This window comes from Triticum urartu, unplaced genomic scaffold, assembly GCF_003073215.2.
Source record: "Triticum urartu cultivar G1812 unplaced genomic scaffold, Tu2.1 TuUngrouped_contig_416, whole genome shotgun sequence".
Classification (NCBI taxonomy): Eukaryota; Viridiplantae; Streptophyta; class Magnoliopsida; order Poales; family Poaceae; genus Triticum; species Triticum urartu.
The window spans coordinates 15,483-30,357 of NW_024114726.1; the positions used below are offsets into that span (position 1 = coordinate 15,483).

General features: G+C 44.8%; 1 pseudogene; it reads right to left on the reverse strand.

Annotated features, from left to right (window-relative positions):
• Positions 1-8,718: 8,718 nt before the first annotated feature.
• Positions 8,719-9,770, reverse strand: LOC125527511 (annotated as a pseudogene).
• Between the last annotated feature and the right edge of the window lie 5,105 nt (positions 9,771-14,875).

Sequence of the window (14,875 nt, forward strand, 5' to 3'; positions counted from 1 at the left end):
TCTTGCATTTTCAGAATCAGTACTGGAGGAAGCGGTGCACGATCAGGTATATCAAATTTGGCACTGAAAACACAAAGTTATTCCATGCACTTGCCACAGAAAGGTACAGGAAGAATTCCATAGCCACACTGAAGACACCTGATGGAGAAATAGTCAGTGACCACAAGTCTAAAGAAGCGCTTCTGTTTAACACTTATAAGCAAAGATTGGGTGAATCATCCCCACCTAAAATGAAATTTGTCCTACCTAACATCATCAAGAGAATTGACGGACTCGAAACCCTATCACCGTTTACACACAATGAAATTGATGAGGTAGTCAGAACTATGCCAAATGACAGAGCTCCTAGACCTGACGGCTTCAATGGGCAATTCTTGAAATCTTGCTGGCATATCATCAAAAACGACTTCTACAAGCTTTGTGAGGAATTCTACAGTGGCAACTTAGACCTCGCCAGCATCAACTCAGGTTTCATCACCCTCATTCCCAAAATCAACTCCCCCGAGACTGCAAATGACTTCAGACCGATCACGCTCCTTAACTGTTGTCTGAAGATCATAACAAAGATCTTGGCTAATCGGCTGCAGAAAATTGTGCTCAAAATCGTGCACCGAAACCAATACGGTTTCCTTCGCACCCGCACCATTCAGGATTGCCTCGCTTGGGCCTTCGAATACATATATCAGTGCAAGCTATCCGGCGCTCCAATCATAATACTCAAGCTTGACTTCGCCAAAGCGTTCGACACCATCGAACACCCTGCCATGCTTGCTATCATGAAACAAATGGGATTCGATGATAGATGGCTCAAGTGGATCAAGAACATTTTTGAGTCAGGCACTTCTTTTGTGCTTCTGAATGGTGTCCCGGGCCGACAATTTCACTGCAGACGTGGCGTTTGTCAGGGAGACCCACTTTCTCCTCTCATTTTCGTCCTTGCTGCCGACCTCCTACAAGCTGCCATAAATGATGCGTACAGACAACACAAGATCCAGCTCCCGATCCCTTGCAATCAACCAACTGATTATCCTGTGGTACAATACGCTGACGACACCATTTTGTTGATGCCTGCATGTCCCAAACAAGTCAAAACCATGAAACAGCTGCTACTGGACTATGCTGATTCCATCGGTCTAAAGATAAACTTCCAAAAGTCATTGCTCATACCACTTAATATACAGGAGGACATGGTTGACCAACTCACCCAAATTTGGGGATGCACTAAGGGTAAAATTCCCTTCACCTACCTTGGCTTGCCAGTGGGCACCACCAAGCCGACCATGGTGGATTTGATGCCACCAGTGGAAAGAACTAAACGAAGGCTATCTTCCTCCCTTTGTATGCTGGATCATGGGTCCAAACTGACTCTCCTAAACTCACTCATAACATCCATGCTCATTTACCCGATGTGTACGCTGAAATTCCCCCCCCCCCAATTGATTGAACACCTGGACAAAATCAGAAGGTGTTGCTTGTGGCGCAAGAAAACTGACCAGGGGGGAAAAGCAACCTCCCTAGCTGCATGGGACTTAGTCTGCCGCCCCAAGAAATGTGGAGGCCTAGGGATCCTCGATATCAAAACCCAAAACACAGCTCTACTTCTCAAGTTTCTGCACAGCTTCTACAACAAACATGACATCCCCTGGGTCCATCTGATTTGGAATACTTACTACAACAACAAGGTGCCTCATGCCACGGATACTTGTGGCTCTTTCTGGTGGCAAGATGTCATGAACTTGAGCGACATTTATCAAGGGATCACTATGGTACAATTTGGCACAGGCGACACCGCACTGTTCTGGAAAGATCTTTGGAGTGACCAGCTGAACGAAGAAGCCTTCCCCCGGGCTTTCTTACTCACCAAACTTGAGGATGCTTCGGTTGCTGACTTCTTGGCAATAACCAACATCCACACTGGCTTTCACCTCCCCCTGACTCCGCTGGCACGGCAAGAACTTCAACAACTACAGGCCCAAACGGCAGACACCACCCCTGACAGCGACAAACTTGACAAGTGGACCTATCCCTGGGGAGCCAAGTACACTTCGGCTAGATACTATAAATTCTTCTTCAGGAATGTCTTGGCTGATCCAGCCTTTGCTTGGATATGGGACTCCAAATGCACGTCCAAGATCAAAGTGTTTGCATGGCTACTCCTAGCAGACAGAATCAACACGAGAAACATGTTGAAAAGGAGGCACTACAACGTCGGCAACAATGTCAACTGTGCTATTTGTAGCTGCAATGAAGAAAAGACCGTTGAGCACCTTTTCTTCAACTGCCCCTTTAGCCGAAGATGCTGGAATGCGCTTGGTATCTCTTGGCCAAATGATGGAAACAGATTGCAGCTTATCCGAGGCGGAAGACTCCGTTGGCCCTCACCATTGTTCATGGAAATCTTCATGTTATCCGCCTGGAGTATCTGGAAAGAACGAAATGGAATTATCTTTAGAGGCATCCACCCCACCTTCACCTCTTGGAGATCTAGACTATGAACTGACCTAGATTTACTACGCCATAGGGTCAAGCCCCCCCTAGTAGAGTTTATCTCTGCCTTCATTGTAACACATTTGTAACCACCTACACTTTACTCCCCCCTCTGGGGGTGCTCTCGCACACCCTTGTAATTATCCACCTTGTAATCATGTAAACTAACACTCTGACAAAGTGATATAATATATGTGTCAGTAGGATCCTTTCCTACTGTCTTTGACCCCTCAAAAAAAACTAGGCTAGGAGATTCCCATTGCCGGGCTGCCCGAGAGGCTCGCAACGTTGCGTACGAGCTGGGCGCAAGTAATTGGGCTGAGTCTAGTACGGAGGGGTGTGGGCCGCTTCGCTAACCAGCAACTTGCACACTGAATAGGATTTGGAGAGCAACTAATTAACGAGCGCTCCTTCGGGATCCTCACAACGATCAGGATCACTTGGCGCACTCTCAGCCGCCCGTCACGTGTAGCGCTCTGTGCTCTCCCTCCAGATTTTGTATTTTTATTTTTTCGCACGTGTTTTCGGCCTTTTCAATCGTTTTTTGGGTTTTTTCGACGTTTCGGTTTTCCATCGGTCTTTCTTAGCTTTTAGAAGAAAAAATTTAAAATTTTATTTTATGCGAATAAACATGTTTTCTTTTTTTTTCTGTGAGAGTCACGATTTTCCATCCGTGGGAGGCACTATTTTGGTTTCGTGAGAGTCACGGGCGTGTCACTCGAAAACGAAAAAAATGCATTTTTTTTATTGTTTTTCCATCCGTGAGAGGCACAGTTTTGCTTCCGCGATAGGCATGGTTGTGCTTTCATGAGTGTCACGGCTGTGCCTCTCGGAAACGGAAAAAACGCGTTTTTTGTTTTTTTTTCTTCTTCCATTAGAGGCACAGGTTTGCTTCCGCGAGAGGCACAGTTGTGCTTTCGCGAGAGGTACGGCCGTGCCTCTCAAAAAAGAAAAAAAACACGTTTTCTATTTGTTTTTCTCTTCCGTGAGGCACAGTTTAGCTTCCGCGAGAGGCATGATTGTGCTTTCGCGAGAGGCACGGCCGTACCTCCTCGAAAAAGCCAAAAAAAACGTTTTCTTTTTTCCTTCCACGAGAGGTACGGTTTTGTGTTCGCGAGAAGCACAGTTGTGATTTCATGAGAGGCATGGACATGCCTCTTTCGGAAAGGGAAAAAATTTGTGCTCCAAGTTCGGTTTTTTCATCCGGTTTTTTTCATCAAAAAAAAGTTCGTCAAAACCTATCAACATGGGATCTAGTTTTAAAGTTCTTGACAGAACGAATCCAACGATGAAAACGGTTCAAGATTTGAACGCACGATTTAACAGATAAAATGTTTTGAATAAACAGATATATGAAAAAAAAAGGAAAACTCTTAAGTTGCGACTAGTAGGGCACAATGTAGAAAGGTGGGAGTGATTTTTGCAATGAATACTCCTCAATCGCTGCTTCGGACCTACCCCACGGTGTAGTTGATAGGCCTGCTCTACCATCAGAGAAAATATGTGAGATCCTGTAGCCGTAGGATTAGAACCAACAACGTAAGGATTGAAGGGAACTCCTAGCCGAACTGAAGCCCACGCTCGAGCGCTTTGGGTCGGAGCATGAACTACTTAAAAATCAAACTCAAAATGAAAAGTTCACAGTAAAACGGTTGAAATGGGAATAGACATATCGACGACAAAGTCAACAGCCTCATGCGTTAACCACGAGACCACACTAAAATTTGTTGCCTCCTATGAAGAAAAAGCTCTATATACAATATAAATATACACTACGAGGAAAAACCTTATACACATAATTTTACTAGCAGCGCAGTTTAAAATAATGCGTTACTGCTACTTAGCAATAGCGCGCATAAAAAAGCGCGCTACTACACTAGTACTACAAATGCTAGGACGTTGCCGACGGAGTAGGTTTAGTAGTAGCCCCGGTTTTTCAAAAGCGCTACTGCTATTGAACTTAGCAGCAGCATTTTTCACCCACCCTTGCTGCTGCTAAGTTTAGTCCACTCGTTGCAACTAATTTAGTCCCACCTCGCTCCGCGAATAGGTGTTTACCACCTTAAATACAATACTTTTCAAACCATCACAACCACTTGGTCTTCATTGAAATCTATGTGTAGGATCTAAACTGGGGAAGATTTCTATTGACAATATAGATTCTACACAAAAAGATCATTGATGACCAATGTATTTTTATTTATTTTTGCATGCTTAGCCTTAGCAGTAGCGCGTTTTCCCACAAGGCGCTACTGCTACTGGGATAGCAGTAGTGCTGCTTTGGTAAAAGGCTCTACTGCTATGGCGTTTAGTGGTAGCGCTTTGTCCTAAAGCGCGCTGCTGCTAAGCCCATCCTATCTTCTCCAACCGGCCACCCCTCACTCTCCCATGTCCACTCCCAGTCTCACTCTCCCGTGCGTTCCGCCGCCGTCGACGTTCAGCCCTCCCCCGCCACCGCATTGTCGTCGCCCCAAGGTATCCTCTCTCTCCTCCTCCCTCCTCCTGCCCCCTCTGGTCTCCCTCCGGCGGCCCTCCTGCCTCCTCCCACCACCACCTCCTCCTCCCTCCGGCGGCCCTCATCCCTCCTCCCACCACCACCTCCTCCTCCCTCCGGCGGCCCTCCTCCTCCCCCTCCTTTCTGCCTCCTCCTCCCTCCTCCCCCCCTCCAGTCACTGCCCCACCTCCATACGCCACCCCTCCCTCCTTCCCCCCCCTCCATCTGTCGCCATCTCGGCCTCCTCGCTCTCTCCTCCCTCCCTCCCTCCTGCCTCCCTCCCTCCCTTCCTCCCTCCTCCCATCCTCTACAAGTTTGTAATTAGGTATAGAAATAGTTTTAGTAATAGAAAATTTTAGTAATATAATTAGGTATAGAAATAGTTTGTAATTTTAGTAATATTAATATAGCTAGTTAAAATTTTACTATAGAACTAGTTTATTTTTAGTAAGAAAATTAATAGAACTAGTTTATTTTAGTAAGTGCTTAGTTGAACTAGTTAAATTAATGTCATTATCGTTTTGTGATCAAAGAATGCTATATGAGATTTGATGATCTAATTAAAAGTTTACTCGGTGGAATATGCAGGCTTTGTAGAGTCGTGTCTCCTTGGAGTGATCGTCATCCGAGCTACCTCTACTTCCTCTACACCCGAGTCGGTGAGCTAAAAGTCCACCTCCTCCTTCTCTACTCCTCGGTGTTGAATAGAGTAGAACTAGGGTATTTAGTTATGCTTCTTAACCAAATGAAATGTTCGGGTTATAAGATATATTGAAATGTTTGGGTGCGAATGCTTATGATAATTGATTCGGATATATGAGAGAAGGGACATCTTTGTATCGCAGGGAAAATCTGTGTGGTCTATGTTTTGCCGGAGTGTTGATTCATTTCTGTTCCGGCAAATTTCGGGTGCTCGATATGTCCTATTTTAGCAAAGATCATGCCAGATTTTTCTGTGAATTTAAGCATGACTTGTGCTAGAATATGTAGGAAATATCAGGTGCCCCGGATTTGCTAGAAAGAGAATTAAACGACATTTTGAGTTGACTTTAAGTCTGTCGGGGCTTCATACATGACAGTCAAAAAATCGGTGAGGGAGAGTCTCCATCATATATGAGAGAAGAAGAATGCCAACTGTTGTCGTGGGGGTTGCTTCTCCTTCTTCTCTTTGTGCTAGACCTTTGTTATGCACTAGGGGAAGAAGCAGTAGCGACCATCATCGACGGTCGAAAAAACGGTGAGGGAGTGTCCACTATATATGAGAGAAGGAGAATGCCGACTGTTGTCGTGGGGGTCACTACTCTTTCTTTGCCTTGTGCTAGATATTTGTAATGCACTAGGGAAAGGAGGAGTAGCGACCATCTCCGACGGTCACAATATCAGAGAGGGAGTGCCCACCATATACGTGAGATGAGAGTTTAGGAAGGAAGACTCGACAGACCTAAGTCAACCCGTTGCATATTGAGTAATAGTGATCTGTGTGTTGAGTTTCCTGGTAGTTGCCTTCGATTGATTTTCAATTAATGTTTCAACTATGAACATTGGAAATGTCTGACGATGAAAAGGATTTCGGTATGTGCGAATACTGCGAAGACGAGCGCGGCCTGTGCGACAGAAATTTCTTAGTTGGTGGTAGGCTCTTCAGCATCAAGCTGGATGAGACCTTCGAAGTGGATACAGTAAGTCACAACGACAAGTCTTTTTTTCGTAATTAAGCATGACTTCTGCTTCTTTTGCTTCAACTTATAATTTTAATGTTTTACTATTCTACCAGCGTATCCCCTGCCATGCAAGAATTTATGTCTTGGATAAAATTGTTTCAGTCATATGAAAACTATGGAGGTAAAGAGAGTTCACTTGAGGACCGAGCATGGTTATACTTTTGCCGAAAAATATAAAATGCAGACACATACACCTATTTTGAATGCAAAAATTGGAGATCACTATGCAAGGGTTATGCATTTGAGCCTGATATGCTTATCACTTTTGATATTCGTTCGGAAGATGATATTGAAGGTAATATCGACATCTGGGTCGATGTGCAAACGCCTCCAGTTCTACCATTATGTGAGTTTCTCAACAATATTTATGTCTTGGATATTGTATATTCAAAAAATAGTTGACAACTAATTTCTATTGACAAATTATTTCCATTCAAGCAAACATGTCCGGCGCTTGGTAGACATGACCTACTACTGTCTCGGGGTTGAACTAAACTGCGAGGAGATAAGTCATTATGTTTCATGGCTTGAGGATCTTGATACTGTCAAGACAAATTATTTTCCTGGACAGCAAAGTCCTAATACTCAAAATGTGCGACCACTAGCGTGCGTATTGAACTACGGCCACATCTATTTAGGAAAGATGATAAGATCTTTACTATTTATCCTCTGTGCATCTTTTGCATACATTATTTTTTAAGCTAAACTTCATTGCTAAGTATGTTACTACGATGTTCTTCAACAGGGACTCCTGATGATAGTTGTGCCTCATTAGATCAAGGCTAAAGGTCGCATGAAGATGGTTAACTTACGGCCAAGACATCCTACATTGCACATGAGTGCATTCATGATTTCTAAAAGCGAGCAAGTTTTAATAGTCAAAGACTGGAGCAAAATTGTGAAGGATGACAGAGAATTACTAGAGGGCAACAATTAGAAGCGCAACCCACAATTAGGAGACAGGTTCATCTGCATGCTCCAATATGATGAATCAGGAGTGCTAAACATGTTCTATGCTATTTTACCTGAGAGAGAGCAGCAGGAGTGATTAGCTAGCTAGAATGAGTTTGAAGATGATCATGATGTGCTACACTATGACTATGATGATTAAATAGCTAGTGTTGGTGGTAATGACTATGATGATTATTATTAGCTAGTGTTGGTGGTGATTAGATGGCTACACTATGACTATGATGATTAAATAGTGTTGGTGGTAATGACTATGATGATTATTAGCTAGTGTTGTTGGTGATGATATGATGCAAGAGTTTTTATATTAATATGATGATGATGATAATGATGATGATGATGAGTTATTATATCATTGGGTGAAAGAACCACGGATTAGTTTCAAGTGGATGTATCCTAAGTGACCAAGTCATGGATTATCGTGATCCTAAGTGACTTCATGTAAAAACAATCTCTAAATTGCCACTGTAGGAAACTTGTATAAATGTGTATGAATACGACATAAAATAAAAAAGAAATAAAATACGGAATAATAGTAGTAGCGCAGGCAGTGAGACGGGCTACTAGTATTTACCAGTAGCGCCTTTTGCACGACGCGCTACTACTAAGTAGATATAGCAGTAGCGCGGGCTAGCAAACACTACTGCTAACCTTTATATTGACACGCTACTGCTAGGCTTTTCCCTAGTAGTGATATAGTAGTATTATATTGACACTATAAATTATTTCAATAAAGAAAACGTAATGTTTGAAAAGAATTCACAAAAACCACGAATTTAAAAAAAAAACTGAAAAGGTTCTTACCAATTGAAGAAAGTTCACGAAAATGGAAAAAGTTCGTGACTTTGAAAAACAAACTTAACAAATTTGAAAAGGCATAAAATTGAAGAATGTCCATTGATTCGAAAAATAGTTTGAAAAAAGTTCATCAACTTTTAATAAGAAAATTATGAATTCCAAAAAAGTTCTTCAAAAAAATTCAGGGATTTTAACAAAGTCCATCCCTGTTAGCCATGTGAGTTTTGAGTTCCCGGGGCGGACGTGTAATCACAGTGAGCTGCAGTCGGCTCTTTGGAAAGATAGCTCGTCCTTGGCAAGGTCGTAGAGCAGGTGCATGTTCTGCAACTGGAAGTTGCCGATGACGCTCATGCCGTTGGATGTATGCATCACCATGCATGACGTGGAATTATCCAGCCGCACCCAGTAGTTCTCCGGCGGCAGCACCATGTCTGCTTCGCCACTGAAGTGAAACACCAAGGTCGTAGAGCAGGTGCATGTTCTGCACTGTTCTCCCGTTCAGCTGCGTCCGGAGCTCCTTGCTTAGGGGCCAGTAGGCCCCATGGGCCAGAGTCGCAGTGGGGTTGCATGAGTCGATAATGACCCCGCCGCTGCCGTTTTGTTTCAGAGCAAACACCGTCGGTGGGATGAACAGTCTTGTGTGTCCCACACTTATCCCGATGAGTGGGACATAGTAGAATGGGTACTTTTTGGGGACATTCACGAATGACATGGACATCACAGGGCTGCCGCCGCTAAGACTCGCCAAGGCGCCGACAAAAAGGTGGCTGCTGGCACTGGCAGTGGTGTTGCCGCGAAGATAGGGGGTGTGGCAGTAAGAGAACTTTTTGGCTCCAACCTGAGAGATGAGCGATAGGGGCCGCGGACAAGCCCTATGAGACCGGACGCCCTGTGAAGGGACGCCCTATGAGACCGCGGACAAGCACAAGGTGTGGTTGCATGGCACGGGATGAAAGCTGTCCGAGTTGGACGCATTATAGTAGGGCAGGCCCTGCTTGACGCATGATCCTTTGAGGCTGCAGGTGGAACACTGCGTCCAGATGAGGTCGCTGCCTGTGTCGATGAGGGCCTCCGCGCGCTGCGGTGGGTTGCCGATCAAGTACTCAGCGACGTACTGGCTGGTGTTCCAATGGACCGGCATGGCCGTTGGCCATGGCGCGCTGCACGCGCTCCGCCGTGGTGTAGCTCCCCTTGCCATCAACATGGGTGAGCTCCATGTGGAACCCTGCGCTACTACAAGTAACTAGGGTAGCAGTAGTGGAGCACAACACAACAGCGATCAGCACCAGGCTTAGTTCCATTGTTTCACTCGTTGGTTTGGTGCTGGCTCCTCGCCATGTTATATCTTAATTTGCAACTTGTGGCCTAAATTAAATATGCATGTCTACTATTCAAGGTGAATGAGTATGTAGTTGTTTGCACACAACCACTAATGCAAAGAAATAGAAACAGATGGCGAATCAATTTAAAAATCAAGATATTAATGCAATTAATTAGACAAATAGTTAATTAAATGTGCAATTAAATAGATCTAATGAAATAGGGATTTTTTGTGCTGAATTAATTGAAAAATCAATTCATTGATATGAAGGCTAATAATTAGGCCTACAGACAATTAGAAGTGTAGCTATTTTCCAGTTAATAAGACAATTAATGAATTAGGCAGAAAATTAATCACACTGAATCAACCATATAGCCATTAATGTGAAAACAATTTAAAAAAAACTAGCGCCTAATCAATTTGAAAATCAAATCATTAATACAATAAATCTGCTAGACGGTTAATTACATGTACAATTCATTAGGTCCATTTAAAAATAGATTTTTTCCCGCTTAATCTCTATTATTAAAGACGTATATGTGTGTAGTCATTCGCCCATAACCATTAATGCAAAAATTAGAAACAGAGTAACACAATTAATTAGGTACATTTCAATAGGAATTTTTTGCATCCAATCAATTTCAAAACTAAGGTATTAATGCAACTTATTAATTAGTTAGACAATTAATTAGCCCTACAGGTAATTAGAAGTACTCCCTCCATTTGTATATAAGGCCTAATGTGTTTTTCTAGACTAATTTTGACCATACGTTAGAGCAATAATATATAACATGCATGTAACCCCAAGCACACCGTTAAGTTCATATGTGGAAGGAGTATCTAATGATATAATTTTCATATGATACATCTTATATATTATAAATCTTATCAGTAGTCAAAGCCAACCTCGAAAAATGCAGTAGGCCCTATATATATGGATGAGTGAGTAGGGATTTTCTTCGCGCGGAATCAGTTTAAAAGCGCTCGTGGGTGAGGAAGGCCAGCCGACTTTCGCTGGCATTGTCGAGTACTAGCGGGCTCTTAGGGCATGGCGGACCAATGCTTGCCACCATGGACAACGGCCAACAAGCCCTCGCGACATGGGCGACCGGATGGCGATCGTGCTCTGCAGGACGTCCACACACTCGACGGTAGCTCACTGGAGGACGAGCAAGTAGTGACGTTCGAGGGCTCCAATTGCGCCTTCGAAGACAATGATGATGATCGACGACAATCGGCCACACGACACCATTTTTTTATATTGTTCTATCCTGTAGCAACGTACGAGTATGTATGTAGTTAGTCTCGATAATATGTGGAAACAAACCAACTAACGGAGGATCAATTATGATACATTCATAATTTAATACACTAGCTAGTATAATCAAGTCTTGGGTGCCACTAGTAGAAAAAGGGCCTGTTGTCCCGGTTCGTAAGGGCCTTTTATCCCGGTTCCTGAACCGGGACTAAAGGGTCGGTACTAATGCCCTGTCCCTTTAGTCCCGGTTCAATTCAGAACCGGGACAGATGGGCCTCCACGTGGCCTGTGCGCGGAGCCCAGGCAGGAGGGCCTTTGGTCCCGGTTGGTGGCACCAACCGAGACCAATAGGCATCCACGCGTCAGCATTTCTGTGGCTGGGGTTTTTGTTGTTTTTTAGAAAGGGGGGGGGGGTTGGGGGGTTTTGGGGGGTTAATTTAGGTGTTTCATATATTGTGTTAGCTAGCTATAATTAATAGAGAGAAGTGTCCTCTCTTATGTCCGTGCTTGGTCGACGCTACGTACTATACATACGTATAGAGAGGACTAGACACGCTAGCTAGCTAATAAGCAAACGAAGGAAACAGAAGATCGTCATGAACATATATGCATACAGAGAGAAGTGATATCGACCACCTCTCCTTCTCCAAGAGATTGGTCGAACAACAAGTTCTCGTATATCTATCCGACACTACCGGCTACATATATACAATAACTATCTCTTACAAATATAATCTCCTAACATACGGACTCATGGTCCACATAGTATTCTCCGTCTTCAGCGATCACGTGGTCAAGAAAGAATGCCGCCAATTCCTCTTGAATTGCTCGCATGCGAGCTGGTGCTAGGAGTTCATCCCGCTTCCGAAACATCTAATTTGAAGAAGGGGGTCAATACATATATATATGAATGAATGAAACTCAACACAAATGATGATAATAAAATAAAATTGTGAATGTTGTTATTTACGCAATTCATATTGTCCGTCAGAGTAGCCCCACTCACAGGTCGTGTGGCGGATGGACTCGCAAACGTAGTATCCACAAAAATCATTCCCTTGTTCCTGCCACAACCACTTTACAAGAAATAGAGGTCAATCAAACTGATAAGCAAGAATGCCAAATGGTATTGATGAAACTAGCGCTTGAATCAATAGGAGATGCGCGGAACATGCTACTATAGTACTTACTTTCGGGTGTCTAAATTGCAGCTTCTTCGGGAGTCCCGGAGCTTTTTTGGTGAATTTTTTCCAAACCCTGCCAGACAAAGAAAACAATTACTTGATATATCAGGAAATGAACAAAGTTGCTGATATGGTGGATAATGATCGATTTAACTTACTTCTCTAGCATTTGAGTCATGTCCGCATAGTCCTGGGGATCTTTTCGTCTTGAGTCTAAGATGGTTACTAGTCCCTGCTCAAGCTTAATCTCTAGGAGAATATAATGGAAACTGCACACGCATGCATAACTCATCAATTACATTACTATAACCTTGACTAATATATAAGGGAAACCGAATACGCACAAGACAGTAACACTCACTTGAAGTTGTAAGGAAAGAGTATTATATCTTTGTTTTCATTTATTACCAACGATCGTAGCAAGTTGGCCTCGGTATCTGCGGCATGAAATTTAACCTGAGTTGCATCTATGATATTTGTGTTAATGAACCCAATATCACTGATTTGTCTTTTCTTCAATTCGACGATCTTCAATCTGCATAATATAGTGAGGATAATTATAAATACATGCAATGAAAGAGCTGAGCTATATAGAGAGACTTAATGACAGAAGTAGTACTACTTACAGACAGTAGCAGGTGACCGTTGCTTTATCGAGGGCCAATTGATTGAAAAACTGAAAGAACTCCTCAAATGGAACAGGCAACAGATTAATTCCAACGAGATCATGCTCCTTTTTAACTCTCACATACAAAGTACTCCTCCCCCAGACTCTCTGCAGATTTTCAAGTACCAATCATGCAATCTTCGCATCATCATTGATAGAGATCTTTCATCTTTGACGAGAGGCTTCCCGTACTCGTATCTTTGTATCTGCACCTCCATGAAATCATAATGTACATCGTCGGGTAGGTAATCTCCAAGATTGCTATAACCGGGCACCATCCTCGGATCATTAGCGACGATGTATCTAGGCACCTTGAGCGGGGGGCACGATTGCTTCCCTTGTTCGCCGAGCTGGGCAATTTGTTTCCCAGCTCGTCATTCTTTCAGCCTTTGATCACAGACAGTACTTCCCGACCGCTCCGCTTCGGCAAATTCCTTTCCAATAATGCGCTCATAGTTTACTTTCGGCGGAGACTTGGGTGGTTTTGTCAGGGCAGCCAGAGTGCGCTTCGCTTTCACCGGATCTACCTTCTCCTTCGGAGGTGGATATTTCTTTGCTTTCACCCCTTCAAAGAAGTTCCTCACTTCTTCTCGCACGATCTCGGCGTTCTCCTCCGGGGTCCTCTCGTATGGTAACTTCTCTGGAGTCTTCAGAGAAGGACCGAATCTGTATGTCCTCCCGCCTCTGGCTGTACTGCTAGACGCCGGCAGAGCAGACGGAGCGGTTGTCTTCTTTACTTGCTTACGAGGCGGAGGAGAAGGACTACGACGTGCCGGAGCAGCCGGGGCGGCGGCAGGTCTCTTCCGCCCTTGCTGACGAGGCGGAGAAGGAGGAGGCTGGCTGCTCGGGCGCGCTGACGCAGGCGGAGTGCCGCCACGCGCCGGAGAAGGAGCCGGCCGAATGCCCTGATCGTCACTCGCCGGAGGAGGAGGCGGTGGAGGTGGCGGAGTCCCCTGACTCGCCGGAGGAGGAGGAGGAGGCGGAGGCGTCCAGTTCGGAAGGTGGATGAGCTCCTTCCGCCATAGGCATGGAGTCTTCAGAGTAGAACCCAGCCGAGTCACCCCTTCACCGGCAGGGTGGTCAAGCTGGAGGTCCTCAAATACCTCCGTTATTTCATCCACCATCACCCTAGCATATCCTTCTCGAATCGGCCGGCAGTGAAAAGTTGCGCCGGGTTCAGTAGGCAAAATAGAGCCAACAGCCGCCTTGACCTTCATATTAATCCATTGCGTCATAAGGTGGCAATTTTGAGACTCCGTGATAGCATCCACGGGATAGCTGGCAGGAGCCGTCAAGACATGCTCCGGCTGAAGCAGCTCGGTGGAAGCCACGCAGCTTCTCCGCTGAGATGGCGGGGTAGCTTTGGGGGAAGCTTCGGCAGTTCGTTTGCTGCGATTTGCTTCTCATTCCTCTATCGCTTGTACCCTAGCGTGCAGCGCCTGTAGTTGGGTCTGCTCCACTTTCTTCCTCCTCCCGTGGCATTTATAACCGCCTGCGTCCGGAAACCCACCCTTCCACGGAATGGAGCCTGGCATGCCTCGTGTTCGTCCAGGGTGCTCAGGATTCCCGAGGGCCATTGTGAGCTCGTCGTTCTCTCTGTCTGGAACGAACGTCCCTTGCTGCGCTGCTTCGATATAATGCTTAAGCCTCTTGACTGGTATTTCCATTTGCTCGTCCGTCCAAATGAACTTCCCTGATACAGGGTCCAAGGTTCCGCCAGCCCCGAAGAACCAAGTCCGGCAACGGTCTGGCCAGTTAATTGTCTCTGGTTCGATCCCTTTATCAACCAGATCATTCTCAATCTTGGCCCACTTAGGCCGGGCTGCGAGGTAGCCACCTGACCCCGTGCGATGGTGATGCTTCTTCTTCGCAGCATTTTGCTTGTTTGTCGCCGACATCTTCTTACTCTTTTCCGATGTCTTGTGGGCCACAAATTCGGGCCAGTGATCTCTGATCTTCTCATATCTGCCCTTGAA